This window comes from Lemur catta, chromosome 13 (assembly GCF_020740605.2).
Source record: "Lemur catta isolate mLemCat1 chromosome 13, mLemCat1.pri, whole genome shotgun sequence".
Taxonomy (NCBI): Eukaryota; Metazoa; Chordata; class Mammalia; order Primates; family Lemuridae; genus Lemur; species Lemur catta.
This window is the reverse complement of record NC_059140.1, coordinates 461,904-476,973: the sequence shown is the minus strand read 5'-3', so window position 1 is coordinate 476,973 and position 15,070 is coordinate 461,904.

Below are 15,070 nucleotides of genomic sequence, written 5' to 3'. Positions count from 1 at the left end.
GATCCTCTCCCAAACTAGAGATTAGCATGCTTGCAAAACACCCATAGTTGCTTTCTGTCTGTGAATGTAATCGTTCTTATACATGACATCTACGCCTTCCAAACTAGTTTTGTATGCCTACAAACTAACAACCCATCGTTGTCTAAGTGAACGTAAGCGTTCCCATATATGACTCTCACACTTCACCCAAATCAGAGTTTAGCAGTCCTACAAACCACCTCCAAAGAGTTGCTTTCTCTACATGACTGTAATCTTTCCTATATGAGACTCTCGAATTCTTCCAAACTGCACTTTAGCATGCCTACAAAACACAACCCCATAGTTGAATTCTCTGCGTGAATGTAAGCATTCCTATATATGATTCTCCTCCTTTTTCTAAACTACCGTTCAGTATGCCTAAAAACTAGCACTCTGACATTACTTTATCTGAGTGAATGTAAGCGTTCCCATATATGACTCTCACAGTTCACCCAAATTAGAGTTTGGCAGGCCTGCAAACCACCTCCACAGAGTTGTTTTCTCTACATGACTATAACCTTTCCTACAGAAGACTCTGGAATTCTTCCAAACTACACTTTATCATGCCCACAAACCACCACACCATTGTTGAATTCTCTGCTTGACTGTAAGCGTTCCTGTATATGATTCTCCTACTTTTTGTAAACTATAGTTCAGTATGCCAAAAAACCAGCACTCCAACGTTGCTTTACCTGAGAGAATGTAAGCTTTCCCATATATGACTCCTACATTTCATTGAAAATAGAGTTTAGAAGGCCTCAAAACCACTCTCCGAGAGTTTCTCCAAGTCACTGTAAACATCCCTAGATATGACTCGAAATTCCTCAAAACTATAGTTTAGCATGCGTACAAACCCTACCACATAGCTGCTTTGCGTGAATGTAAGCATTCCTATATAGACTCTCCTACTTCTTCCAAACTGCAGTTCAGTATGACTACAAACCACCACATCATTGCTTTCTCTAAATGAATGTAAGCGTTCCCGTATATGAGTCTCACACTTAAACCAAAATAAAGTTTAGCAGGCCTGCATTCCACACCCAGAGAGTTGCTTTCTCTAAATAACTCTAAGCTTTCTTATATATGACTCTCACACTTCATCCAAACTGGAGTATAGATTACCTAGAAAACACCACCCCACATTTTTTTCTCTGTATCAATGTAAGCGTTCCTATATATGACTAGTAATTCTTCCGAACTACAGTTTAGTGTGCCTACAAACAACCCCACCCCAATGCACTCTCTGAGTGAATGTAAACTTTCCTATATATGGCTCTCGCACTTCTGGCAAAGTAGAGTTTAGAAGGCCTACAAACCATTCCTTGAGAGTTGCTTTTTCTAAGTGACTATAAGCTTTCCTATATATTACTTTGAAATTCTTCCAAACTAGAGATTAACATGCTTACAAAGCAACACCGCATACTTGCTTTGTTTGCATGAATGTAAGAGTTCCTCTATATGACACTCGTACTTCTTCCAAACTACAATTCAATATGCCCACAAAACACCACCCTATCGTTGCTTTCTCTAAGTGAATATAAGCGTTCCCATATATGAGTCTCACACTTAAACCAAAATAGAGTTTAGCATGCCTGCATTCCACACCCTGAGAGTAGCTTTCTCTAAGTAATTCTAAGCTTTCTTATATATGACTCTCACACTTCATCCAAACTGGAGTTTAGAATACCTAGAAAGCACCACCCCACAGTTGCTTTCTCTGTGTAAATGTAAGTGTTCCTATATATGACTCTCCTAATTCTTCCGAACTACAGTTTAGTGTGCCTACAAACAACCCCCCCCCCAATTGCTCTCAGTGAATGTACACGTTCCCATTATGACTCTCGCACTTCTGGCAAAGCAGAGTTTAGTAGGCCTACAAACCACCCCCAGAGAGTTACTTTTTCTAAGTGATTGTAAGCTTTCCTATATAGTACTTTGAACTTCTTCCAAACTAGAGATTAACATGCTTACAAAGCACCACCGCATACTTGCTTTCTCTGCGCGAATGTAAGACATCCTATATATGACCCATACGTCTTCGCAACGAGATTAATATGTCCACAAATCACCACCCCGTCGTTGCTTTCTCTGAGTGAATGTAAGCGTTCCCATATATTACTCTCACACTTCTTCCAAAGTAGAGTTTAGCAGGCCCACAAACCACCCCCAGAGAGTTGCTTTCTCTAAGTGACTGTAATCTTTCCTATATTTTACTCTTGAACTTCTTCCAAACTAGAGACTAGCATGCTTACAGAACACCACTCCATAGTTACTTTCTCTGCATGAATGTAAGCGTTCCTGTATATGACTTGTACGTGTTCCAAACTAGAATTTAGTATCCCTACAAACCACCACCCCATCGTTGCTTTCTCTGAGTGAATGTAAGCGTTCCACTATGTGACTTCCACTTCAACCAAAATAAAGTTTTAGAGGCCTGCAAACCACCCGCTGACTCTTCCTTTTTCTAAGTGGCTGTTACCTTTCCTAAATACCACCACCCCATCATTTCTTTCTCGAAGGTAATGTAATCGTTCCCATATATGAGTCTCACACAAACTAAAATAGAGTTTAGCAGGCCTGCATTCCACACCCTGAGAGTTGCTTTCTCTAAGTAACTCTAAGCTTTCTTATATATCACTCTCATCTTCATCCAAACTAGAGATTAGAATGCCTAGAAAACGCCACCCCCCCCCAGTTCCTTTCCCTGCCTGAATGTAAGCGTTCCTATATATGACCTGTACGTCTTCGAAACGAAAGTTTAGTATGCCTACAAACCACCACCGCATCATTGCTTTCTCTGAGTGAATGTAAGCGTTCCCATATAGGACTCTCCAACTTCTCCCAAAGAAGAGTTTAGCAGGCCTAGAAACCACCCCCGAAGAGTTGCTTTCTCTAAGTGACTCTAAGCTTTCCTATATATTACTCTTGAATTTCTTCCAAACTAGATATTAACATTCTTACAAAGAAACCACCCCATAGATGCTTTCTCTGCGTGAATGCAGGCTTTTCTATGTATCACTCTCGTACTTCTCAACTACGATTTAGTATGCCTACAAACCACGACCCCAACGTTGCTTTCTCTGAGTGAATATAAGCGTTCCCATATATGACACATACACTTCATTGAAAATATAGATTAGCAGGCCTACAAACCACCTGTCGACACTTGCTTTTTCTAAGTGGCTGTTACCTTTCCTACATAGGACTCTGGAACTTCTCCCAAACTAGAGTTTAACATGCGTATCTAACACCACCCCGTAGTTGCTTTCTCTGCGTGAATATAAGTGTTCCTATATGTGACTCTCGTTCTCCTTTCAAACTAGACTTTAGCATGCCAAAATAACCCCCTCAATAGTTACTTTTTCTGAGTGAATATAAGCCTTTGTGTACGTGACTCCCGAATGTTTTCCAAAGTAGAGATTAACATGCCTACAAATACCATTCTAGTACTGGCTTTTTTCTGAGTGAATTTAAGCATTCCTATGCATGACTGTCGCACGCATTACAAGCTAGAGTTTGGCATGTTTACAAAGCACCCCCACAGTAGCTTTCTCTGAGTGAATGTGAACCTTCCTATATATGACTCTCGTTCTTCTTCCAAACTAGATTTGAGTAAGCCTACAAACCAATCCCCGGCAGCTGCTTTTTCTGAATGAATTTAAGCCTCCCTATATATGACTATGGTCCTTCTTCCAAACTAGAGTTTAGCACGCCTACACACCACCCCTGGTAGTTGCTTTCTCTACGTGACTGTAAGCTTTCCTATACATGGCTCTCGAAATTTTTCCAAACTAGAGTTTAGCGTGCCTACAGTGCACCCACCCATAAATGCTTTCTCTGAGTGAAGGTAAGCCTTCCTATATATGACTGTAGTACTTCTTCCAAACTAGAGCATAGCAAACCTGGAAACCACCCTCTGATAGTTACTTTCATTAAGTGAATGTTAACATTCCTATATATGGCTCCCGCGATTTTTCCATTCGAAGATTTTAGCAGTACTGCAAATCCCAGCAAATGGTTCCTTCTAAGTGAATGTAAGCGTTCCTACACATGACTTTCTCCTTTTTCCAAACTAGAGTTTAGGAAGCCTAGAAACCACCCTCCATATATGCTTTCTGTGAATGTAAGCATTGCTTTATATGACTCTCGACTTCCTCCAAAGCAGAGCTTAGCAAGCCTACAAATAAACTTCTTATAATTGCTTTCTCTGAATGAATGAAATTGTTCCTATATATTACTCTTGAACTTCTTCCAAACTACAGTTTAGCAAGCCAGAAAGCACCCCCCCCCATAGATACTCCCTCTAAATGCTAACGTTCCTAGGCATAGGACTCACCCACTTCATCCAACCTAGAGTAAGGCAAGCCTACAAAGCACACCCCAATAGTTGCTTTCTATAAGTAAATGTAAGCAACCCTATATATGACTTTCACAATTCTTCAAAACTGGAGTTTAGCAAGCCTACAAACCCACGGACCCCACTCCATCATACCATGGGGATGTACCCCTGCCTGTAACGCAGGACTCAGGTGGAGCCTCATCTCACACGTGGCCTGGATGCAACGTAGCCTTGCTTAACTCTGAGAATAGAAGAGTGAGAATTAGAGTTAGGGGTCTAGGTTTAGGGTTAGGGGTTAGGGTTAGTGTGAGGGTTAGGGGTTAAGTGTTAGAGCTGGGTTTAGCATTAGGGGTTAGTGTTAGGGTTAGGACTAACGGTTAGTGTTAGGGTTAGGGTTAAGTGTTAGGATTAGGATTAAATTTAGGGTTAGTGTTATGGTAAGGGTTAGGGTTAAGATTAAGGGTTGAGGTTAGGGTCAGGGTTAAGTGTTAAGGTGAGAGTTAATGGTTAGTGTTAGGGTTAAAGGTTAGACTTAGGGTAGGGGTTAGAGTTAAGGGATAGGATTAAGGTTAAGGGTTAGTGATAGGGTCAAGGTTAACGGTTAGGGTTAAGTTTAGGGTTGTGTTAGAATCAGGCTTAAGGGTTAGGGTTAGGGTTAACGGTTAGTCTTAGGTTTAAGTGTGAGGGTTAGGGTTAGCATTAACGGTAAGGATGAGTGTTAACATTTAGGGTTAGGGTTAGGGGTTTGGGATTAGGGGTTAGGGTTCTTGTTAGGGTAAGGGGTTAGTGGTTAAGATTTGGGGTTAGTGTCAGGGTTAGGGTTTAAGTGTTAAGTTTAGGGCATAGGGTTAGGGTTAGGATTAGGTTTAGTGTTTATTGCTAGTGTTAGGGTTTAGGGTTAGGGTTAAGGGTTAAGGTTAGATTTAAGTGTTAGAGTTAACATTAGGTTTAAAGGTTAGTGTTAGGGTTAAAGTTTACTGTTAAGTTTAGGGTTACAGGTGAGGTTTACGGTTAAGGTTAGGAGTTTGGTTTTAGGGGTAGGGTCAAATGTTAGGGTTAGGACTAGGGTTAGGGTTAAGGATGAGGGTTAGGGTTGAGGGTTAAGGTTAAGGGTTAGGGTTAGGGTTTAGGGTAAGGGATAATTTTTCAGGTTAGGGTTAGGGTTAGGGTTAAGGGTTATTTGTAGGTTTAGGGTTCATGGTTAGGATTGGGGTTAGGGGTTAGGGTTAGGGTTAGGCGTTTGAGTTAGGGTTAAGGTTAAGGGGCAAGGTTAGCTTTAATGGTTATGGTTAGGGTTAGGGTTAAGTGTTAGGATGAGGTTTAACGGTTAGTCTTAGGGTTAAGTGTTAGGGTTAGGGTTAGGGGTTGCTGTTAGGTTTAAGGCTAGGGCTTAGTGTTAGAGTTAGGACTAGGAGTTAGGTTAAGGTTAGGGGAAAGGGTTAGGATTCGGGTTAAGGGTTAGAGTTACGGTTATGGTTAAATGTTAGGATTAGGTTTAAGTGTTATGGTTAGGGTGAGTGTTAACGGATAGGGTGAGTGTTGATGGTTAGAGATAGCGGTAAGGTTTACGGTTAGGGTTAGGTGTTAACTTAAGGTTTAGGATTAGGGTTAAGGGTAAGGTTAGGGTTAGGGTTGAGGGTTAGTATTATGGTTAAGTGTTTTTGTTAGGGTTAAGCTAAAGGTTAAGGATAGGTTTATGGTTAAGTGTTAGGGTTTGTGTTTGTGGTTAGGGTTAAGGGTGAGGATTAAGGGTTAAGGGTTAGGGTTAAGGGTTAGGGTTAGGGTTCAGGGTTAGATTTAGTGTTAAGGTTAAGGGTTGGTATTAGGGTTAAGGTTTAGGGTTAGGGTTAAGTTTAACTGTTAGGGTAGGGTTTAGGGTTAAGGGTTAGGGTTAAGGTTACAGTTAGGGTTAAGTGTTAGGGTTAAGTTTAGGGTTAAGTGTTAGGTTTAAGGCTTAAGGTGAGGTTTAATGGTTAGTCTTAGGGTCAATTGTTAGGGTTAGGGTTAGGGGTTTGGTGATAGGGGATAGTTTTAGTGTTAAGGGTAGGGGTTAGAAGTTAGAGTTTTGGGTTAGTTTTAGTGTTAGGGGTTAAGTGTTTGATTTAGCGGTTAGGGTAAGGTTTACGGATAGGGGTTAGTGTTAGGGTTATAAGTTAGGTTTAGGGTAAAGGGTTAAGATTAGGGTTGATGGTTACGGTTAGGGTTAGGTTTAAATGTTAGGGTTAGGGTTAGAGTTAGGGTTAGGGCTAGGTCTAGGGCTAGGGTTAGGGTTAGGGCTAGGGCCAGGGCTAGGGCTAGGGTTTGGGTTGGGGCTAGGACTAGGTATAGGGTTAGGGTTACGGTGAGGGTTTATGGGTTAGGTTTAGGTTTTAGGGTTAAGGTTAGCATTAGGGATATGGTTAGGATTAGGACTTAGGGTTATGGTTAGGGGATCGGGTTAGGTTTAGGGTTAGGGTTAGGGTTAGAATTAGAGTTGGGTTTAGGGGTTAGGTTTAGGATTAGTGTTAGGGTTAGGGGTTAGGGTTAGGGTTAGGGGTTAGGGCTGTTAGTGTTAGGGTTATGGTTAGGATTATGGTTAGCTTTAGTGTTAGCGGTTAGGGTTGTTAGGGTTAGGATAGTGTTAGGGTTAGGGCTAGGGTTAGGGGTAGGGCTAGGGCTAGGGCTAGGTTTAGGGCTAGAGTTAGTGTTTGGGTTGGGTTTAGGTTTAAGGTTAGTGCAAGGGCTAGGTTTATTGCTAGGTCTAGGGCTAGGGTTAGGGTTAGGTTTAGGTTTAGTCTTAGGGATAAGGTTAGGGTTAGGGCTAGGGCTAGGCCTAGATTTAGAATTAGGATGCAGTTAAGGTTAGGGCTAGGTTTAGGGTTAAGTTTAGGGTTAGGTCTAGGGTTAGGTTTAAGTTTAAATTTAGGGCTCGGGCTAGGTCTACAGCTATGGGTAGGGTTAGTATGAGGGTTAGGGCTAGGGTTAGTGTTAAGTTTAGGACAAGGGCCATGGTTAGGGTTATAGCTAGGTTTAGAGGTTAGGGCTAGGGTTAGGGTGAGGTGTTAGGTGTTCGTGTTAGGTTTAACGTTAGGGGGTAGGGATATGATTAAGATTAGTGTTAGGCGTTAGGTTTAGGATTAAGGTCACGGTTATGGTTTAGGTTTAGGGTTAGCATTAGTGTTAGGGTTAGGATTAGGGGTTAGGACTCGGGTTACACATTCGCGTTAGGTTAGATTTAGTGTTAGGGTTAGAATTAGTGTTAGGGTTCGGTGTTACAGTTAGGGTTAATGTTACGGGTAAGGGTTAAGGTTAGCATTAGGTTTAGGGTAAGCGGTTAGGTTTTGGGTTAATTTTAGAACTTGGAGTTAGGGTTAGGGTTAGGGTTTAGGGTTAGGGTTAGATGTTAGGGTTAGGGTTAGAGTTAAGTTTAGCGGTTACAGTTAGGGTTACGGTTTATGGTTAGCGTTAGCGTTAGGATTAGGGGTTAAGGGTAGGGGTTAGGGTTAGGTTTAGATTTAGGGTTAGGGTTAGAATTAGGGTTAGGTTTCGTGGTTAGGTTTAGAGTCAGGGTTAGGGTAAGGTTTAACGGTTAGTCTTAGGGTTCACTGTTTTCTTAGGGTTAGAGCTTTGGGGCTAGGGCATTGGATTTGTGTTAAGTTTAAGGGTTTGTGGTTCGTGTTTGGGCTTAGTGTAATGGATAGGGGTTTAGTGTTAGGTTTAGGGATAAGGGATAGGCTTAGCTTTAGGGTTAGCGGTTACTGTTAGGGTTAGAGGTTAGGGTTAATGTTATCGTTAAGATTAGGGTTAAGGGTTAGGGTTAGGGTTTTGGTAAGGGTTAGGGGCTAGTGTTAGGGTTATGCTTAGGGGTTGACGTTAGAATAAGGGTTAGGGTTAGGGGTTATGGTTAGGATTAGAGTTAGTGTTGGGGTTTAGGTTTAGGGTAAGAGGTTAGCGTTAGGCTTAGGTTTAGAGCTACGGTTAGTGTTAGGGTTAGGTTTAGGGTTAGGGGCAATGGGTAGGTGTGTGTTTAGGTTTAGGGTTAGAATTAGGATTAGGGTTAGTGGCTAGGTTTAGGGTTAGTGTTAGGAGTTATGATTAGGGTTAGGGTTAGGGTTACAGGTTAGGGCTTTTATGGTTAGGGTAATGGTTACAGTTAGTGTTAGGTTTAGTATTAGGGGTTATGGCTGTTAGGGTTATGGTTAGGTTTAGGGATAATGTTAGGGTTAGGGCTATGGCTGGGGTTATGGCTAGGCCTATGGATAGGGCAAGGGCTAGGGTTAGGGTTAGGGTTTGGGCTAGGGCTAGGGTAGTGTGAGGGTTAGGGTTAGGTCTAGGATTATGGTTACAGTTTAGGGCCAGGGTTAAGGCTAATTTTTAGGGTTGGGGCGGCAGTTAGTGTTTTGGTTAGGGGTTAGAGGTATAGAGAGGGTTAGGGTTAGGGGTTAGTGTTACGGTTAGGGTTAGGGGGTTATGGGTTACGTTTAGGGTTAAGCTTAAGGGTTAGGTTTAGTGTTATGGTTAGTTTTAGTGTTAGGGTTGAGGTTAATTAAGAGTTAGGGTTAGCATTAGGGCTAGGGTTTATGCTTAGGGTTAGGGATTAAGGTCAGGGTTAGGGTTACAGTTAGGGGATAGGGTTAGGTTTAGGTTTGGGGTTAGGGTTAGAATTAAGGTTTGGGTTAGGAGTTAGGCTTAGGATTAGAATTAGGGTAAGGTTTATTGGTGAGTCTTAGGGTTAACTGTTATGATTACGATTTGAGGTTTGGGGTTAGAGGTTAGTGTTAGTGTTAGGGGTTAGAGTTTAGGGCTTGGGTTTAGTGTTAGGGTTACGGGTTTAGTGTTAGGTTTAGGGGAAAGGGATAATGTTAGGTTTGGGGTTAGGTATTATTAGTGTTCTGGTTAGGGGTTTCAGTTAGGTTTATGGTTAAGATTATGGTTAAGGGTTAGGTTTAGTGCTCGGGTTAGGGAATAGTGTTAGGATTAGGGTTAGGGTTAGAGTTAGGTTTAGGGTTTACTCTTAGGGTTAGGGCTAAGGTTAGGGTTAGTGTTAGGGTTTAGGATTAGGGTTATGTTTAAGTTTAACATTAGGGTTATGGTTAATATTAGGTGTTAGTGTTAAGGTTAGTTGTTAGCATTAGGTTTAGGTTTAGTGTAAAAATTAGGGTTAGGTTAGGTGTTAGGGTTATGGTTAGGGTTAGAGGTAAGGTTTAGGGTTCACGTTAGGGTTAGGGTTAGCAGTTAAGGTTAGCATTAGTTTTAGGGTTTGGGTTTAGGGTTAGGGTTAGTGTTATGGTTAGAGTTAGTTTTTAAGATTTAGGTGAGGGTTAGCGGTGAGGTTTAGGGTTATGATTAGGGTTAGGGTTTGGGTTAGGATTACGGCTTGCTGTTAGGTTTAGGGTTAGGTTTAGGTTTAGGGGTTAGGGTTAGGGTTAGTGTTAGGGGGTTAGGTTTAGGGTTAAGGGTTACTTTTAGGGTTAGCTTTACGGTTAGGGTTTAGGGTTTGGGTTAGTTTTAGGGTTAAGGTCTAGTGTTAGGTTTTGGGTTGTGGTTAGGGTTAGTGTTAGGGTTAGGCTTAGACTTAGGCTTAGGGTTTGTCTTAGGGTTAGTGTAAGAGTTTAGGTTTTTTGGGTGAGGGTTAGGGTTAGGGTTATTGTAAGAGGTTAGGGTTGTTAAGGTTAGGTTTAGGGTTAGGAATAGTGTTAGGGTTGGGCTAGGGCTAGGGTTAGGGCTAGGGCTAGGGCTAGGGCTAGGTTTAGGTTTATGGTTAGGGTTAGTGTTAGGGCTTGGACTAGGGCTGTGGTTAGGTCTAGGCCTAGGGCTAGGGCTAGGGTGAGGTCTAGGACCAGTGCTAAGGCTAGGTTAGAGCTAGGGTTAGAGTTAGCACTTGGGTTAGGGTTAGGGTTAGGGTTTAGAGTTAGGGTTCATGTTAGGGGACAGGGTTAGTGTAGGGTTAGGGGACACTTTTAGGGTAAGCGTTAGGTTTTGTTGTTAGGGTTAGGGTTAAGTTTAGAGTTAGGGCTTAGGGTTAGGGTTAAGGGATAGGGTTACGGTTAGGTTTAGCGGTTAGGGTTAGCGTTAGGTTTTATTTTGGGTTACTGTTATGCTTAGGTTTAGGATTAGGAGTTAGGGTTAGGGTTAAGGTTTAGTTATAGGTTTAAGTTTAGGGTTGGGATTAGACTTAGTGTTAGTGTTAGTGGTTAGGTTCAGTGTTAGGGTTAGGGTAAGGTTTAATGGTTAGTCTTAGGGATAACTGTTCGTGTTAGAGTTATAGGTTTGCAGTGAGGGGATAGGGTTTGTGTTGAGTTTACCGGTTTGGGGTTAGTGTTTGGGGATAGTGTTAGGTTTACGGGTTTAGGATTAGGTTTAGGGTTAGGGTTTAGTGTTAGGGATATGGGTTAGTGTTAGTGTTATTGTTAAGGTTAGGGTTAAGGGTTAGGTTAGGGTTCCAGTTAGGGTTTGGCGTTATGGTTAGTGTTAGGGTTAGGATTAGGAGTTAGGGTTAGGGTTAGGGTTAGGGGCTAGGGTTAGGGTTAGGGTTAGGGGTTAGTGTTAGGTTTAGGTTTAGGGTTAGGGGTTAGGGCTTAGGGTTGTTAGGGTTTGTATTTGGGTTAGGGTTAGTGTTTGGGGTTTAGTTTTAGTGTTATGGTTAGAATTAGCATTAGTGTTAGGGGTTAGGTTTAGAGCTAGTTTTAGGGTTAGGGCTGCGGTAGGGTTAGGGTTTGGCATTAAGTATAGCATTAGGGTTAGGGATAACGGTTAGGGTTAGGGTTAGGGTTAGGCTTAGGGGTTAGTTTTATGGTAAGGGTTAGTGTGAGTGGTTAGGGTTAGGTTTTGTGTTAGTGTTAGGGGTTAGTGTTAGGGTTAGGGTTTAGAGTTAGAGTAAAGATTATGGGTAGGGGTTATGGTTAGGGTTAGGGTTAGTGTTAGGTGTTAGGTTTAGAGGTTAGGGTTAGTGTTAGGGTTAGGGTTTAGGACGAGGTTTATGTTTAGGGTTAAGGTTAGAATTAGAATTAGGGTTTGGGGTTAGGGTTAGGGTTAGGATTAGGGTTAGGAGTTAGGTTTAGGGTTAGGGGCAGGGGTTAGGAATTTTATGGTTAGGGTTAGGGGTTAGTGTTTGTGTTAGGGTTAGGGTTAGTGTCATTGTTGGTATTAGGGGTTAGGGTTGTTAGGGTTAGGGTTAGGGTTAGGGATAATATTAGGGTTAGGGCTAGGGCTAGGGTTAGGGCTAAGGTTAGGGTTAGTTTTGGGGCTAGGGCTAGGGTTATTGTGAGGGTGAGTGTCAGGTCTAGTGTTAGGGTTAGGGGTTAGGTTTAGCATTAGTGGTTAAGATTACGGCAAGTTTTAGGGATAGGCTTAGTCTTAGGGTTAGGTTTAGGGGTTAGGGTTAGGGATAGGGGTTAGGGTTAGTGTTACAATTAAGTTTAGGGTTAGGGTTAGGGTTTAGAGTTAGAGTTAGGGTGCGGGTTAGGGTTAGGCTTAGGGGTTATGGTTAGCGTTACGGTTAGGTTTAGGGTTAGTGTTTAGAGTTAGAGTCATGGTGAAGGTTAAGTTTTAATGTTAGGGTTAGAAATTAGGTTTATGGTTAGGGTTTAGGGTTAGGGTAAATGTTAGTGTTTAGGATTAGTATTAGGCATTAGCATTATGGTTATTGTTAGGTTTCAGGTTGTGTTAGGGTTAGGGTTAGTGTTAGGGTTAGTGGTGAGCGTTAGGGTTAGTGTTGGGGGTTAGCTTTAGAGCTAATGGTTACTTTTAGGATAAGGGTTCTGGTTAGTGTTTAGGGTTAGGTTTATTTTAATTTTATATTTAGGGTTTAGTGTTAGGGTTAGAGTTAGGGTTAGAGTTAAGGTTAGAGTTAGTGTTAGGGTTTAGGGTTAGGGTTACGGTTTGGTTAGTGTTAGGGATAGGCTTAGTCTTCTGCTGGGGGTTAGGTTTAGGTTTAGCTTTGGGTTTAGGAATTAAGGTTAGGGTTTGGGTTAGGGTTTAGGGTTATGATAGGGTTAGTTTAGGGTAAGGGTTAGTGTTATGGTTAGAGTTAGTGTTAGGTTTAGGGTTAGGGTTAAGGTTAGGGATTAGGGTTAGGGTTAGGGTTAGTGTGTTAAGCTTAGGGTTAGGGTTGGAGTTAGGGTTAGGGTTAGTGTTCTTGTTATGGTTATGGTTAGCGATAGGGTTAGGTTTACGGTTAGTGTTAGGTGTTAGGTTTCGGTTTAGTGTTAGGATTAGGGTTGGTGTTAAGTATTAGGTTTAGGGTTAATGGTCAGAGTAGTGTTTAGGGTTTAGTGTTACGGTAATGTTTAATGGTTACTCTTAGGGTTAACTATTAGGGTTAGATTTAACAGTTTGGGTTTCGGGGTTAGGGATAGTGTTAAGGTTTGGGGTTAGGGTTTAGGGTTTGGGATTAGTGTTAGGGTTCGGGATTTAGTTTTAGGTTTAAGGGTAAGGGATTGGATTAGATTTAGGGTTAGGTGTTAGTGTTAGGGTTAGGGTTGTGGTTAGGGTTATGGGTTAGGGTTAAGGTTAAGGGTAAGGGTTCGGTGTAGGTTTAGGGTTAGGATTAGAAGTAGGGTTAGGGTTAGGTGTTAGGTTTAGGGTTAGGGTTAGGGGTTAGTGTTCGGGTTAGGGTTAGGGTTAGGTTTAGGGGTTAGGGGTTAGGGTTGTTAGGTTTTGGGTTAGGATTAGTGTTAGGGTGTGGGGTTAGGTTTAGGTTCACGGTTAGTGTTAGGTTTAGAGTTAGAGGTTAGGATTAGCGTTAGGGTTAGTGTTAGGTGTTAGGGTTAGTGTTAGGGTTAGGGTTAGCTGTTTGGGTTACAGATAGGAGGTTAGTGTTAGGGTTATGGGTTACAGTTAGGGTTAGGGTTAGGGTTAGGTGTTAGGGTTCAGGTTAGCGATACAGTTAGGATTTAGGTTTAGGCTTAGCGTTAGGTTTAGTGTTAGGATTAGGGTTTATGTTTAGGGTTAGGGTTTAGGGTTAGGTTTAGATTTAGGGTTAGTGTTAGAATTATGTTTAGGGATAGGGGTTAGGGTTAGGTTTGTGGTTAGGGTTAGGAATTAGGTTTAGGTTTTGTATTAGTGTTAGGGTTAGGCTTATCAGTTAGGGTTAGTGTTAGGGTTTTCATTTAGGGTTCAGGGTTAAGGCTGTTAGGGTTTGGGTTATGTTTATTGTTAGTGTTAGGGTTAGTGTATGGGCTTAGTGTTTTTAGTGTTAGGATCAGGGTTAGGGATAGTGTTAGTGTTAAGGTAGGACTAGTGTTAGTCATAGGGCAAGGGCTAGAGCTAGAGCTAGGGCTACGGTTAGGTTTAGGGTTAGGGTTAGTGCCAGGGCTAGGGCTAGGGCTATGGTTAGGACTACGCCTAGGGCTAGGGCTAGGGTGAGGTCTAGGACTAGTTTAGACTAGGGTTAGAGTTAGGGCTAGGGTATGGATTAGGGTGAGTTAGGGTTAGGGTTAGGGTTTGGGCTTAGGGTTAGGGATTAGGGTTTATGGGTAGTGTGAGCGTTAGGGATAGGGTTAGGAATAGGGTTTTGGGTTAAGGTTAGGGGATATGGTTAGGTTATGTTTCAGTTTAAGTTTAGAATTAAGGTTTGGTTTAGGGGTTAGGCCTAGTGCTACAGTTAGGTAAGTGTTATCGGTTAGTCTTACAGTTAAATCTTAGGGTGAGGATTTGAGGTTTGGGTTTAGGGGTTAGTGTTACTGGTAAGGTTAGGGGTTAGGGGCTATTGTTTGGGGTTAGTGTTAGGGTTAGCGGTTTAGTGTTAGGTTTAGGGGTAAGGGATAGCGTTATGTTTAGGGTTAGGCATTAGTGTTAGTGTTAGGGGTTAGGGTTGGTTTATGGTTAAGATTATTGTTAAGGGTTAAGTTTAGGGTTCAGGTTAGAGTTAGGGGCTAGTATTAGGATTAGGGTTAGGGTAGGGTTAGTGTTAGGGTTAGGTTTAGGGTTTAGTGTTAGGGTTAGCATTAAGGTTAGGGTTAGTGTTAGAGTTTAGGGTTAGGGTTACTGTTTGGGTTAATGTTAGGGTTAGGGATTGGATTATGGGTTAGGTTTAGGATTAGGGGTTAGTGTTAGGTTTAAGTTTAGGGTTAGTGTTAGCGTTAGGGTTAGGGTTAGGGTTAACGTTTAGGGTTAGTGTTAGGGTTAGTGTTAGCGGTTAAGGTTAGGTTTACTTTTAGGGTTTGGGGTTAGGGTTTGGGTTAGGGGTTAGCATTGGGGTTAGTGCTTAGGGCTGTTACCATTAGTGTTATGGTTAGGGTTAGGGCTAGGCTTAATATAAGATGTTAAGGTTCTTAGGGTTAGTTTTAGGGTTAGGGATAGTGTTAGGTTTTGAGTTAGGGCTAGGTTTAAGGCTAGGGATAGGGTTAGGGTTAGGGTTAGTGTCAGGGCTAGGGCTAGGGCTATGTTTAGGGATAGGGCTAGGGCTAGGCCTAGGGTGACGTCTTGGGCAAGGGCTATGACTAGGGCTATGGTTAGTGTTAGAGCTAGATTTTCAGTTAGGGGTTGGGTTAGGGTTAGGATTAGGGGTTAGTGTTAGGGTCAGGGTTAGGGGATAGGGTTAAGGTTAGTGTTAGTGGACATAGGGTAAGGGTCAGGTTTTGGGGTAAGGGTTAAGGTTAGGGTTAGCATTAAGTTTAGGGTTAGGGTTAGGTGTTAGGGTTAGCGGTTATGGTTAGTGTTAGGGTTTCTGGTTAGGGTTGGGGTTAGGGTTGGAGTTAGGGTTAGGATTAGTGTTCTTGTTAGGGTTATGGT